This window comes from Chelonoidis abingdonii, chromosome 23 (genome assembly GCF_003597395.2).
Source record: "Chelonoidis abingdonii isolate Lonesome George chromosome 23, CheloAbing_2.0, whole genome shotgun sequence".
Lineage (NCBI taxonomy): Eukaryota > Metazoa > Chordata > Testudines > Testudinidae > Chelonoidis > Chelonoidis abingdonii.
The window spans coordinates 6783568-6799559 of NC_133791.1; positions in this window are offsets into that span (position 1 = coordinate 6783568).

Below are 15992 nucleotides of genomic sequence, written 5' to 3' on the forward strand. Positions count from 1 at the left end.
GAGCCCTAAATAATTGATAACACTAGAAATCATGTCTGTGAGTGAGAGTGACAAGCGCATATTAGGTGGGTCCCTTTCTGAATGGAAATGGGCTGCTGTTATGCACCTGGAAGCTGAGCTCAGTAAGTGTAGATGGCAGCTCAGAACTAACCCCAAGGAATTCTGTTCAGTGAAACCAGGCGCAAGTAAAGTGTGCAGTTCTTTGCAACAACTGGATTTCAGAACCCGGGATAATGGAGTGCTTGGGATTATCCTGGCAAGGTTATTTTTTGTTCTGTATTGCTAGGGGACTGAGGTTCTGGGGTGGGGGGACATCCTGCAAGCCACCTGATTCTGTTCCCCTGCAGCATGTGTGTCCTCACTTACACCTACACTAATGCAAAGAGAGTGTCGAATTAGCAGCCAGAGACCTCAGCAGAGCTCACAATCCTATTCTGTCAGGAGCTGTGCATGCAGCGCCTTCCCCAGGTGACTAAACAGTGGGAAGGTGGCAAGATGGAGGCACAGGACAAAGAAGCCACTTCCCCAGCTCACACGGCAAGTAAGCTGCCCAATCAGAATGGGGATATTTTACACTCACTTTGCACTGGGATAAATAACACCAGGAGCTGGGCAGTGCACCTGTGAGGTGCGGGGGACCCTCCACACTCCCAGTGGCTCCAGGGGAGGCTCCAGATGTTTAGCGCCTTGATTAGCAAGGGAGTTCACCCTTCCCCAGCTAGCAATGTGGCCAGGCAGGCTGTGGCCCAAATTCCACGTTGCTTCTTTCTCTCCTTTCCTACCAGCCACCAGCTGCACGCTCCACTTCCACTTTGAAACTTGCCAGATGTCCCTGCTGGGAGGTGAGGAGATGAAAAGGACAGGAGGTGGGGAGGACGAGGAGGGTGTACACTGGGGCACTGAGAATGCTAGAGCCCTGCTTTGGGGACTGTTAATTAAAAGTTAAAATAAACTGTCAGGGGAGCCTAGGCTTGACTTTGACCAGCTAAATCAAGCAGAAAGGTTTTCCTGTGCATCTCCCCTAGGGGAATATCCTTGGTCAGGTCGGGGTTAACTTCAACCTCTTTTTCCTAATCAGGACATACCTACAGAGTCCTCTTCTGGGGTGGTGGTAAGAAGCTCCCCAGAGCTCTGGCTTTTGGCATCTGCATACTGCTGACGTGAACAGGGCTGTTCTCCTCTCTCAGAGCTATTGTTTCAGGCTCTCTGCAGACTCAGGCAGGCAGCACTGCATAAATCACGGTCAATTCCTATATTCAGATTTTTTTTTCACAACCATGAGAGCGAGAATCTTAATTTCTCTTTTGAACAAAAGCTGAGATTCTGACATTCATTTCTCCAGGAGCTGGAGCCTGAGGCCCAGGCATATGATGTCAGTGCTGTCACACGACCATGCACATCAGGGGCACTCTTTGGGTAGGAGAGGGCTGGAAAGTGCATCCTGTGTGATGAAAGGTGCCATATGCCTGGATTAGTAATAAGATAGAAGTGTTTTGCTGAGTAGGGCGCTCTCTGCACGTCACCCCGGGATATGGCTATGAAGTTGTCATTCTCTGTGTCGGGAGTCTGCTCTCCAGTTTGGACTCGGAGTAGTTTTCATTGCTGGATTCAGCTCTGCTTAGTGTTCAATGGCAGCCTCGCGCCAAGGCACTATTGCAGGTGACTGATTTGTCCATCTAATGGCCCTCTGGGAGGGTCAGACGCCCACTGAGGGAGGAAACAATACCAGGTGGCCTTTCTGTGGATAATCCCATCAGTGCTGTAGCTTCTGGCTAGCAAATGAACAGCAACACCTGCCTACCAGCTGCCACCGAAGGTCCTGAGGACTGGTTGGTCTTTCAGCCCTGTGCTCATTTCCTGTCTCGGGCCAACTCTTCCTGCTTTAGGGCCTATTCCACTTCTTTAAGCAGGTGCCACTTGCCTGCTGCCTGCGCTAATAGTTGTTCTGGTTCTCAGGGTAGTTAGAGCTGCAGCAACAGAATCAAACAAGGTTCTCCCTACCCCTGAGTATCCTTCTTGAGTCCTGCCTTGTGTGCAGGGGGCTGGACTGGACGACCTATTGTAGGACTGGACAGGACCTCATGTCTACGATTCTGAGCTGGCGGGGCCATTTCAAAGAGGGAGAGAGCAGTTTAATCTTGGTGGCTCATTTGGTCCTTACCCCCTCCCTGCTGAAAGTGCCAGCTGTCATAGCACCAGAGAAGGGTGCGGTTAATGCACAGGACGGGGACTCAGCAGAGCGGCGTTCAATCCCAGCTTGGCCACACGTTCCCGGTGGGATCTTAGGCAGCATGCCCAGTGCCAGTGCACTGAACTCTGAAAATCTGCCCCTTCATCACTCTGCACCCTCTCAGTAAAATGGGGATAGTATTAATATTTCCAAGGACAGCTGCAAGGATAGATTCCTTCGTGTTAGCGAGGTGCTCAGATTTATGATGGGCTGGGCCACATAGATAGAGTATGTGATGTGGGCAGTTGCCAGTCAGGAACTGACTGAGATCTGCCAAACTCATTTCACCCACTACATCTGCTTTTTAAAAAGGAAAGGCTGTGGCAACATGCCAGCTGGGAAAGTATATCAGACAATATGAGGAGAAGCCCAGTGGCAGAAGAAACGATCTGTTATATTTCTCTGGCTGCAAGGTACCGGTAAGAGGATTTATCTGGCTGTAAAAGCTGTGACTTATTGTTTTAATATTTTACCAATGTTGCTGCATATTTAACCCCACTAAATGAAGGAACCTGTTAATCTTCCTTCCCAGAATGTTTTACAAGGGGCCTCTGCAGCAGTATCCGCAACAACTGTGCTATTTCACAGCAGAGTGTAAGTAGTGCAGGGGAACTCAAAGGGAGTGGCAATGCGTCTCTAGCATCGCAACAGACAAAACCATGCTGGGTCACTAGGTTTGTTTCTATTCCACTGTGACTCTGGGAGAGAAGCATGGACTACCAAGCAACCCACTCGGCCCTTCCTCTGTTTAATGCACTCATTGGATTAGCAGCCTTCATTCATCCGTTGCTCAAAAAGGACCAAGTCCCGTTTCCCTTACAGGATTAGTCCACTGTTGTCATCCAGCTTTCTATCCTGAGTAAATTGAGCAGGGCTATCTGTTCCTGTAGGGTGAAATGATTGCAAGCTTCTGAGGGCAGGGACTGTCTCTTTATTCTGTTTGTACAGCACCTGGCACCCTGCGGTCCTGGTCCAGGTCTAGTGCTCCCAGAGGCATCTGCAATAAAAAGAATTAATGATAGTATTCCCCTGAGCAGAGGGTCAGCTCCACCCGTCCATCCATCTCTAAGGCTGCCATCACCACGGTATCCGTCTCCTATAGATTCAAAGAGGACTATGCTTTCTTCACCTGCCAGGCGCTGGGTGTTCTGTTGAGAATGACTGTGTGGGAAGGAGGATGGCAGGCAGGTTTTGCAGATCGCTCCGAGGCTTGTGATTTTTCTCACTTCTTCCAGCTGCGAGTTCCATGTGTCTGGGCCAGCTCCTATGAAGGTTCTGTCTCATGCCCATTGGCTGACTACCATTGTTCCAGTTGAACACAGCTGTCATTGGAATTATGGTCACAGAGGCCATCTCTGTACTAGCCGGGATCAAAACAGGGCTTGAGGAGGAGTCAAATGGGTTTGTGCTGGCCCTGCACTGGGGTGATTTTTTTTTGGTTTTGGGAAGTCCTTTCCTAAATGGATGTGGGATGGAACCTGAGGGCCTTGCTCTACCCCTGTGTTACTCCAATTTTATGCCAGTGGAAGTCTACTGAAAACAATGGAGTTGCACTGATGTAAAACTGGAATTCCATTGACTTCACACTGGAGGTGAATTAATCTTGTTCCAACATGTTATCCATTGGCTGAGATTTCTTGTGCTCCCTTTCAGTTCCCCTCACGTATTACACTCCTCTGAGAAGTGTCACTGTTGTGACTAGTCAATGGAGATGCATACAGAGATTTGGGGTTGGTTTGTTTGATTAGCACGTATCATCCACAGAAATACTGCATTGAAAGAGTATTATCAAGGTTCCAATGTCAAGCACTCAAAAGCTAGGAAATGCCAGAGTTAATGCACCTTTAATTTAGCCCTTGTGTGTATAAGCATTTTGATACAGCCACTAATTACATGATCAAATACTATTTTTCCACCTGTTTCATTCGGTGCACAGGATGGAACTGCTCTGGGGATAATTTTTCAAAGGCTTATTTCTTGTCCAGATGTGGGCAGATTTTCACAATGATGGGCAAAAAGCATGTGCCTGCCAAATTTCAAGTCCCTGCTCCAAAGCCAAGAGACTTGTGGACTTTTCAAAGAAATGGGCACCAGAATTTGTAAACATGAGCAAAGCAAAATATTTTCCTCAGCCTCATTTTTGGAAATGTCCAAACTACTTTGGCTTAAATTTTCCAAAAAACTTCAGCCTGAGGCAGAAACTTGGCATTGAACATGCACCGCAAATAGTTTAAAATTTGGCAAAGCTATCAGCAACTGAAATCAGGGGCTTTTAATGGGAACTGTTGTGCAACCTTAATAACTGGCCATCTCATACCAGTCCCCTCCCAATATAATATAGATGGGGCTATATGTGTTCAGGAATAGAAAGAGTTCCATTTTTTTCAAAAGCAGTCAGGCAAATAACCCCATGCCCATAATTAATTAGCTGTGTACAGAAATATTTGCATAGCTTTGAGAAACTGTCACCGAATCAATGACATTTGCCATTTATTTTGCATGCTCCATAGCTATTATGCCTCACTCCTCCTATCACGTTCCTGTCCTGTGCAGCTCTACAATGTCTCTAAATGATGTACTTGGCCTGAGTGCTTTCTTCCAGATGAAACAGCCTGGAAGAATTGGATGATTTGAATCCACACTTCCTCATTGGAACTCATCAACATATTTGTTCTGTCTACTGCCATGTATAAAACATCTAGTGTACTTGGCAGAAACTGCTTGAGACCATTAAAGAGGGAAAATGGACGCAGGGATTAAAAAAAAAGTAAATAAACATCAAGCATTTCTGCCCCAATTGCAAACGAATTCGTGTGAACTAGAAGCTAGACATGCAAATGTGTCATACAAGTGGAGATAAGGCATCGTATGACAGAGAAGGTATAAGATGGAAGCAAGAAAAGCTAATTGCTGGACATTTCATACCACATACAACACCAGGTCACACACTATGTGAATGACATACTGACAGCAGAATTAGAATAGAGGGAATGTATACCAGAGCTGTACTTACACAGACACACGAGTACCAGGATACTAGTTAATACCACCCACTTTATGATTATTTGTTGGTTTATACTGGATGTTTGCAAGCTTCAGTGAGTTCACCAAGTATTTATGCCGTGACAGTGAAAACCAAAGGAATATTAACTAATGAGTCACCACTTAGAACCCCCTACCGTTTTCAAAGCGGTGCTCCACAGAGTTAGCATGATTCTAATAATAAATAACAAGTTACACACTGCATATATGTTATGCCTGGACTACCAGGATTGCAACGCACTTTAGAAAGGTGTGGGAATGTTATCACCCCTATTTTACAGATAATGAAACTGAGGCATAGGGTGGTTCAGGTGAATGCTGTCTAATGGGGTGCCCAAAGTAAAGCTCCTGTCTTCATATTTCAGCACTGAAATAAGTGGTCTGATTAGGTTCAGAGCCAGTGTACTCAGCACCTCTTGCTATCATCAGCCCCTGTCCTAACTTAGCCCTGGCACAGAGGTCAGGCAGAGGGTGTGGCCACTTGGAAGGGATTTACGGTTGCCAGCAAGAAAATATTCCTGATGAAGAATGTCTGAATGAGTAGATCTGTTCTCTAGCATTCGGTAGATATGTCTCTGGAATCTGGAACACTGAAAAGATAAGGAACAAATTAGTATTTAAATATATGAAACCATTCTAGTAGCCGAGGTTATGTTTACGAGGACTTGCAAGAAATGGCTTCCCAGCCTTTTCCTTTCACATATTTTATCAACCTAAATGAGTATTGCACATGAAAATCTGCCAGGGAACTCTGTCCGTGCTGGTGTAATTAGCTAGCAGGGCTTACAGCAGGCAGCCTTGCTGCTTATTATCTTAGGATTCTAGAGGTTGTGTTATGGCATGAATCTGTACTGCATCAGAATGTTATCGCCTGGTAGAGCTTGTGACATGCAGTATCCGGCTGCACTGCTCTAACCTTTGAAATGTTCTGGATCAAATTCATCCCTGCCATGACTGCAATTAAATCAATTGGGGTTACACCCGGCATGACTCTCTCTGGCCTCTCTGTCTCTTGATAGACTGGGATCCCACCTTTGTCGCAGGCAGGAAAGGTACATCGTGATCTTGCAGCACCCAAACAGGTCATTTTAATATGCACTCCTGGGGTCCAATTCAGCTCTGGTGTATGCAGGTGCAGCGCCAGGCAGTTGCACCTGCTTACACTGAATTTCTGAATTTGCCCCTCTCCCACAACCTCTTTGACTCCTTTCTTAAACTGGTTTGATGTATGGACGCACTCCATGGGAAGCAGCCCCTGCCCTTTGCTCTCGCCAGGGCCGGTTCAACCCATTAGGCGACTGTGGCGGCTGGATCTTTGGCCGCCCTGGTCATCGTTGGCATTTAGGCAAAGGGAGCTGGGGCCAGGGGGCACGGGGAGGGCCACCTGCAGCAAGTAAGGTGGAGGTCAGCACGCAGGGGAACCGCTCCCTGCCCCAGCTCACCTCTGCTCCGCTTCGTCCCCTGAGCACGCAGCCCCGCTCTGTTTCTCTCCCTCCCAGGCTTGCGGTGCCAAACAGCTGATTGGTGCCGCAAGCCTGGGAGGCGGGAGAAGTGGAGTAGCGACAGCGTGCTTGGGGAGGAGGCAGAGCAGAGGTGAGCTGGGGCAGGGAGCTGTCGCATGGCTTCCCAGGCCAGGGGGAGCTGCTGCGGGGGGGAGGGTCTCAGGGCAGAAGGGGGTGTGGAGCTGCCATGGGGGGCCCGTCTTAGAGCAGAGGGGGTGGAGGGAGGCACAAGGTGGAAGTTTCGCCTAGGGCATGAAACATCCTTGCACTCGCCCCGGCTCTCGCTGCACCGGGACACGGTTGATTAATACATGTATGACACCAGGCTAGTCCAGGAGCCCCCACTGAAGCCAAGGAAAGTTTTGTTTTTGACTTCTGCGGGGCTAGGATTTCACACTTCCACTGTGGCCCTCCCAAACTCACACAGCTAGGGGATGCAACATGCCCTGGCTCTACTGGAGCAGTGCAGGGAGGGAGGACCAAAGCAGACAGGCCCTTGTGAAGATCTCCCTGACAGCTGCCTTCTCTCTATGATGTCAGGGGGGCTCCCATTTGAGTGCCCCTGCTGATCTCCATGGGGGCCGCATGTGAACAGGCAGAAGCTGCTCATGTATAAGCTGGTTCTTCCCACGTTATTCACCTCCTCTTGGGCACTGTATGCCAGACAAGAAGCCTGCTGTGGGGGGAAACATCAAGAGGGCTTGAGGGATTGATTTAGGAAAGTAGCTACCAGGAGGTAAATATGCCTGGCATAGATTAGCTGGGGGCAGGACGTCTGAAAGGATCTGTGGGGGTTTGTTTCAGGAGTGAGTGGGTGAGATTCTATGGCCTGCATTGTGCAGGAGGTTGGAGTAGATGATCATGGTGGTCCCTTCTGACCTTAAAGTCTATGATTGTATAAGAGGCAGAGGAATTGTCTGGGGCGCAGTAAGGGGTAGTAAGTAGGACAAACTGGAGTCCCGTCAGAGAAGGAAAACTTGGTCTGAGGATCAGGAAAATGGTTCTATCTGATTGTGGGATGTTTCCCCAAGCCAGGCACCTGACAAAGTTCCATTACTTCAGAACCTAAAAGCAGCCTGCACAACTCACTAGCAAAAGTCCCACAGTGAACAATCCTGGAGGAAATAAGCCCTCGCTCTAGATTACTTCAAAGAGGTTTTTTCCAGTGTCTAAATTATGTAAACTGGCCAGGAGAGTCACTTTCCACGAGCTTTGTCGTTGACATTTGTGTACAACTCAGACTTCATGCGACTGTAATTGCTCCGTGAGATCAGATTGTTCAGGCAGTGCTGCTGGCTAACCCATGCAGCAGGGTGCAAGAGAGGAGGGGCTGGTGCTTATTTGCCCATTGGGCAGGGTTTGCAACTCTCTAACACAGGTGCCTATGTGTATTTTGTCTGACAATTTCGCCTTTTGAATTTCTGCGGAAGGGAGAGACAATCAATCACCATTTAAAGCCACTCTTTGACTTTTCCTTTCAAGGCTCTTTTGTGGGTCAGAAGACTCGAGCTTGAAACTCTAGGCCAGTAACAATTTTTCATGTTTAAAGATTTCTGTGTAATTAGCTTAGTGTCAACTTGATTGTTGGTGAGAGAGAGAATTTCTGACAGTGTAATATAGAATGGAGGCTGATTTACATTTCTGTAGCTTCATTTCTTGCAAGATAGAGGAACAACTGCCATTAAATGTATCCAGTTGGCTTTTTCCAGCCACTGGGGATGTATACCCAGACAGAGGCTGCTGAGGGCTATCAACTAGCCTTAGGCTCTTTAAAGGAATAGTTGAGTGGTTAATGCTATCTCTGCCCTTGCTTAGCAAATCATAATAGATCTCAAAGAACATACATTGCACTGCTGTGACAGATATATTTTAAAAGGTTGCCATTACAAATGTACTGTACAGTAGAAACAAGGCATGGGGTCAAATTTTCAAAAGCACCTAGATGGTTGCGGAGCATTAGTCCTATGGAAAATCAGTGGGCCATTTTGAAAACCCCACCATCAATGACTGACCCATCCAGCTGGCCACAGTTATATCGAACCCCAAGAAAATAGGAGAGAGGAGGAGGAGCTCTTTGATCACTCCTGGGCATGTTGGTTTACAAAGTTCTAACTGAACTTCCGGGACTGACACCCTCATTAGTGACTGGCCAAGGTAGCCAACAAGGGATCTGTCCAGCTCACCACGCAGTGCATTCTGAAAAGCTGCCTCAGGTTTTCATAGACATCTAGGCAGTGCGAAATATTTGTGTGTCCAACTTTAGTGAAAGCTTGCCTAATACAAAGGAATGAATGTTCCCAGAGAAGCTTAGACCCAGAACCACTAAATTTCAGCACTAGAGTTGAAGATTTCACACACATCTACTAACAGTGGGAGCCATCCTGGTATAGTAGAGAACACCAGACTAGGAGCCTGGGGTCTGTTCCTGGCTCTGCCACTGACTTTCTAAGTGACCTTGGATGAGTCACTTCCTTTCTCTGTTTCTCTGTTTCCCTTCCCTCCATTTGTCTGTCTTGTACCCCAGTCACAGACTGTCTCTTTTTATGTGTGCGTAGCAACTAGCATGATGGGATCCCAATAATTAATAACCCACTCCTATTTTTGTCTAGCAACTGTGGCTGGACTCTGAGAGAGCAGAGGGAAAGGGTAGGTTGTATTCAGCTAGGATGGGTCGGCAACCTTTGGCACACGGCTCGCCAGGGTAAGTACTCTGGCGGGCTGGGCCAGTTTTTTTACCTGCTGCATTGGCAGGTTTGGTGGACTGTGGCTCCCACTGGCTGCAGTTTGCTGTCCCAGGCCAATGGGGGCAATAGGAAGCGCTGCGCGCTGAAGGATGTGCTGGCCAGTTTCCCACCGCCCCTATTGGCCTGGGATGGTGAACTGTGGCCAGTGGGAGCCACAGTTGGCTGAACCTTATAACGCAGCAGGTAAACAAACTGGCCCAGCCTGCCAGGGTGCTTACCCTGGCGAGCCGCATGCCAGAGGTTACCAACCCCTGAGCTAGGAAAACATTTGTTACCCCGGAGTCACTCAGTGCAGCCAATAGATTTTAAACTGGGTTCAGAGGAGGGGGATGTATGTTTGTTCCTCGGATCTGCTCTTGCTGCAAGTCAACATGCTGGTGTTTCTTCTTACTTAGGGCTTGTCTACACTGGCACGTTTGGGCAAAAAAAATCTTTCACTCCTGCGAGAGACTTTTGTCTTTTCCCCTCTCTTTATTGTCTGTAAACAGCCAGTGTAGACACCATGCTGTTTCTGCCTTTCCACAGCACCTAGCGACAGATGGTGTCGCCAGGCACTGTGGGATACATACCCACAGTCCATTGCTCACGCTGTCAACATGTGGACATGATCTGTTGACAAAGGGAGCAAATGTAGACTCGCTTTGGCGACTTTGCTTTTGTTGATTTTTTTTCATGTCAACATTACTATTTGAAGCCTTTATCTTGTCTGAGTTCTACAAGCGACTCTTATTGTCAAGTGGAAGCTTGTTTCCACTGCTGAAGTATGCCAGGAAGTGGATAACTGCTTGGCTCCGAGCAGGGTTTTTTAATATCTGGATATGAGAAATTGGTTACACTTTGTGTCTCTGATGCAATAAAATACAGTCACAGGTAGATTAACTTCCATCCATCAGGTTCTGTGCCAGAAGGTGGCTATTAGCTATGGAGATGTGTACCTGTGCCTCTAGCATTACCCAATAGCTACTTAATTACCCAATACGGAGATGCAGAGATCTATTTTCAGTCTGCTTCTGCAGGGACACCTGCCTGCTTGGTTTCAACTGATGCTTCGTGTAAGGCGGAAACACACAAATTCCACAGAGGAGCACAGTTGTGCTCGTACAAGAATCCTGCAGTTCTGTAGTTCATGCATGTGAGTCCTTGCCTTTGCAATGCCAAGAGTGCATTTATCCTTGTGCTGTTAGAAGATGGTTATTCAGTTTCATACAAGAAAGAGGAAGGGAAGAAAGAACCTCTTATATATTGATAGGATTTAGAGGACCCAAAAGGAAACCCCAGACCCAAAGAAGTTACCTAGGAAGCTCTCTGCAGCATTCATGATGATTTTTCAATATATCTTGGAACACAGGGGAAGCTATGTCCAGTTCTGGTGTCCACAATTCAAGAAGGATTTTGATCAAATGAGTGGGTTCAGAGAAGAGCCACGAGAATGATTAAAGAATTGGAAAACATGCCTTACAGAGACAAGCTCAGAAGCTCAATCTGTTGAGATTATCAAAGAGGTTATGGGGTGACTTGATGGGGATCGCATGGGGAACACGTTTAATAATAGAGAGCTCTTCAGTGTAGCAGAAAGAGGTCTAACAAGATCGAGTGGTTGGAAGTTGAAGCCAGACAAATCTCTAAAACTGGAAATAAGCTGCAAACTTTTAACAGTGAGGGTAGTTAACCACTGGAATAATTTACCAACAGGTATATATTACAGCCAAAACTTCTTTCAGTGAAATGGCATTGCTAAAGTTCTATTTTTACATGTTATCAATTTTGTTTTCACTGAATTGTTCATGTAAGTAAAAACAAATAACCTTTAAAACCCAAAACAAAAACAAAAAATTTCCCCAAAGTCAAAATGTTTCTGATTCAAACTGTGCTTACATTTTATTCAAAAACATTAAAAAACACTTGAAATCTAATCAAAGCATTTAGTTCAACTCAAAACTAAATGTTTGGGGTTTTTTGATCTGCTGAAAAATTCAAAAAAATTCATTTTCAGTTTGACACTAAATAATGTTTTATTTCTGAGTTGTCAGTGAATTGAAAAAGACATTATTTGCACAGCTCTACGCAGGAGTATGAGGTGCATTAGCTGTACGGCAAAGGGGTAATATATATATCGGAGTTGATGGAAAGAGGTAGTAGCCTTCAGTTTTGCAGCACTTTGAAAAAAACCCCAAACCTTAGCCTGATATTTCCATTGTTTTCCTGCTAATTTTTTTAATTACTGCTGGGAGCTGGAATGTTCCCTGGCTCTAATAAAAAGTCATGCTGGCTGCACCTCAGTAAAGCAGTTAAGACTGTGCATATTTTACAGGGAAATAACTTCCTTTTAAATTACTTCTCCTGCTTTGCAGGCATTATACAGAGGTAGGCAAGGGAGTTATAGAGCTCTGATTGCACTATGATCAGCTTTCTAAGGAGAATACATTCTTTGCCTCTTTCTGTTTGCAGCTTGCCACTTCAAAATCAATCCTCATTTCCTTTAATTAAAAAGGTACCTGACTTCCACAGAAGCACTGGACTTGCCCGTAATAGCTTCTTGTCATGCATGGCCAGGTGCAGTTGCTGCAGCAGTATTGCCAACCCAAACAAAGATCTTGAGTTGGGATTAAAAATCCCAACCCAGGTTATTACAAAAAATACTTGGGGTTCTCTTTATTTGAATTCTGGTTTCTGAGCTTGAAGGTGAACTCAGTTCATATTTTCAAGCTTTTCTTGGCAACCATGATAGAACCTTACTCATTTTTTTAAAATGAAAATTGAGATTCTTATCTAATCAGTTGACTCCAGGAGCTGGGGCTTTAAGGAAAAGCACTAGCTGTGATGATAAAATATCCAAACACCAAACATCATGGGATAAAGTCATGAGAGATGGCAACACAATGCAGTGCCTCAGAGTAAGAATAGCTGAGTCTGATTGGAAACTGTGATTCAGAGGGCGTAGACTTTGGTTCTGGGTGTTGAGTTTGTCCTTTGTGTGGGAGGTTGCAGGAATGCGTCTGGGAGTTTTTGCCATCTTGAATTATAGTGGAAATCTGGTTGTCTTGAGATCTCAGCCACACTCTAACTGGAGTCAGAGAACAGGTCCCTTCCCCGTTTTGGAGCCAACCCAGAACCAAAACCATAGAGGTGGACTTGAATGAGGGGACTCCCACGTGATCCCAAACAACTGACAGCAGTTTTGAGTTAGGTTCCAGCATAGGCCTATTTCTCTCTCTCTCTCCCTCTTTTTTTTTTTTTTTTTGGTGCAAGCCACTTTTCCTCCTTATTACTCAGAGAGATGTGGTTTGAGTGAAGGTCTGGGAACCAGGAATGGCTGAATTCTAACCTTGTGCACATAACTCCTCTGTGCCTCAGTTTCCCCATAAGTAAAATGGGACTAATCCTAATCCCGTTCATTGGGGGTGGGGGTTGTGAGGGTTAATTTGTGTCTGTAAAGTTCTCTGAGGATAGAAAGTACTTAGTGTTGTTGAGACTGGTGTAGGCTAAAACTCAGACTCTGTTTCTATAAACCATAATGGGAGAGTCCCCTATAGTGTCTTTGTTTCCCTTGAATGGCTGATACACATAAGACTATCAGAATCTACCTCTGCTGTGATTTAGCTAGAGTGTCCATTAGCCCAGGTAGTTGAGGCTCATGCTCTTGCTCTTAGAGTGAAGATCTGATCTAGAATTGCAGCCCAAATGGAGGCAATTATTTTTAGTATTATGGCTGCCCAGCACCATCTCTCTGCTCCCCCTCTCTGGTCTGCAGGATTGTCCCTAAAACATGGCAGAGTCCTGGGGGCACTGGGATCCCGGAGTTCCTTGGAATGGCCCCCAAGCAGGATAGCTGTGGGATGACTCAAGGGGCTCACGTGGGTCATGAAGTAAAACCAAGGCAACAGATCGAATTTGAGATCAGTCACCAGAGCACCCCTGACCCTCCCGCCCACCAAAACAACAACAATAATAATTTAAACAACATATTTTGAAAAATGGCTTAACCTTATAGATCCTCCTGAGGCTCCTTCTAATGGAACCTAATTATAAGCTGTCAGTTCTCATTATGTGAATGAGTGAACAGCTCAGCTTCTTAGCCCCTTAAATTAGGTACGCTCCAGAGCCTCTTTTTACTTTAGGTATAAATGCCCCCTGGGAATCATATAACTGGGGATGGGACACTAGATGGGGAGGGCACTGAGTTACTGCAGAGAATTCTTTCCTGGGGGTCTGGCTGGTGGGTCTCGCTCAGATGCTCAGGGTCTAACTGATCAGCATATTTGAGGGCTGGGAAGGAATTTCCCTCCAGCTCAGATTGGTGGGGTTCACTTTCCTCTGCAGCATGGGGCATGAGTTACTTGCTAGTTTGAACTAGAGTAAATGGTGGAATTCTGTGTAACTTGAAGTCTTTAAAAGAACAATTGAGGACTTCAGTAACTCAGCCAGAGGTTAGGGGTTCTATTACAGAAGTGGGTGGGTAAGGTTCTGGGGCCTGCAATGTGCAGGAGGTCAGACTAGATGATCCCATCTGGCCCTGGAGTCTAGGAGTCGAAAGCATTTTGACTTGTGTGAGAAAGCAGGTGGAGTATCTCTAAGAAGCCAGCATGCACTGGGGCCAGCAAATATTGGAGTGCACATGCAACATGAAAACTGTGTGTGTGTTTGTGTGCACAAGTGCGTGTATTGGGAGGGATCACTTTCAAAGATTCTCAGATGACATCAGAAAAGAATTAAATGCAGCTAAGAGCAACTGTTGTGAAATTCTTTAACTAAACCACTCTTGAGCAGAGCCCATTAATTGACTGATCTAGGAGAAAGGTTTTGGGATCCATGCCCAGTGAGCCATTAACTTATCAAAAGTGCCCAAGAGATGCTAGAAATAAAAAGAATCAGTGTGAAAAATGCAACAATACCTGCAATCATTACTACAGAATTCTCAATGAGAACAAGTCAGGAATTTTTTGACTAAACATTTTTTTCCATTAGAAGATTCTAATTCATCAAAAATTAAACGTGTTGAGGGAATGAATGGGCTGGTTCTGATGCATTTTCAACTCAATAAAATTTTGACTAATAACAGAGATTTGAAGTTTGTCATTGTTTTGTTTCATCATTTTCAAAATGAAAACATCAGGTTTTTTCAGTTTGAATGACTTTTTGTTTTGAAATTTAGACTGATTTTAGTAATAACAAAATTAAATGCTCAAAACTGAAACAAACGAGTTCAAAATGAAATGTTTCAATTGGCCTGAATTGATTTTTTTTCTGTGTTTTTGGTTTGTGAAAATTTTCAAGATTTCGACTTTTCCTCTTGATTCGTGGTAGGATACTTGTTTTAATATCTTGAAAATGTTCAGGGGGGAAGAAAACTGTTTCCTCCCCAGTTGTTAGTGCAGAATACCTCAAAATGTAGCTGTTATCAGCATGGCCACTAACTTGCTGTGCCTACTTCCACCTCTGCCTCACGCTTTCGTCCCACCAAGACAAGTGTTGATAAAGTTTTTGAAACAGACAAGCTCCCTGTGGTATCTGTCAGGGGCCGGTATGGCCCGTCCAGGGCTACATGCTGCATTTGTGAGTTTCAGCAGTGCTCGGTGCTATTGTGGAACCCTTCCCTTGTGGCAGCCTACAACACTCTGAGGTCCTTGATGGCTGCAAAAGAGCAAAGTGTGACATTCCAGCAACTCATGTCCATCTAATCTGGATCACCAGCGCCCTCTAATTCAGGCTTTGAACGTGTTTCTGAATCCCATGCACCTTGGCCTCAGAAATCATCACCAGCATTTCCCAGGCTGGAGCCAGCACCTGAGGAAGGAATTAACAACGGCAGCAGAGAGAGAAGGAATGTGTTGCGTAGAAGCAAACTGAGAACTTCAAGCCCGGGTCTTATTTTTCCTCCTCATTCTCAGGATGGAGACTAAAGACATCCCAGCTACTGTACAATGGCTTGGAAAGACACATACCTCAAGGCCTACATTGTTCAAATGTAAATAATAATGAATGGAGCTGTAAGAACAAAAGGGCCTCTGCTATAGGCAGTCCCATTCATCTGTTCCATATGGAACGTCACTGGGAGCTAAGGCCTATGTTCTTATGACTACTAGGCTACCACTTCTACCCTCAGCTAGGTCCATGTGTAGATGGCACCAGATGTTCTGTATTTGTACAGTGGCTAGTGTGTGCAATGGATCCCCGGTCCATGACTGGGTCTCCAGGCACTACCATAATACACCTAATGAACAATGAGATGTATGTGGACTGGAGAAACACTACCCTAGGATGATGTTCATCATGCTTCTTTGTGACTATCCCCAAACGTATGGAAGAGGAAATCTGTCTTGTGAATTAGTACACTGGCCTGGGAGTCAGGTAATCGGGATTGCAATCCTTTGAGGCATCTGGCACTGGTCACTGTTGGAAGACAGGATACTGGGCTAGATGGGCCATTGGTCTGAGCCAATATGACCATTCTGATGTTCTTACGATGGCTATTTA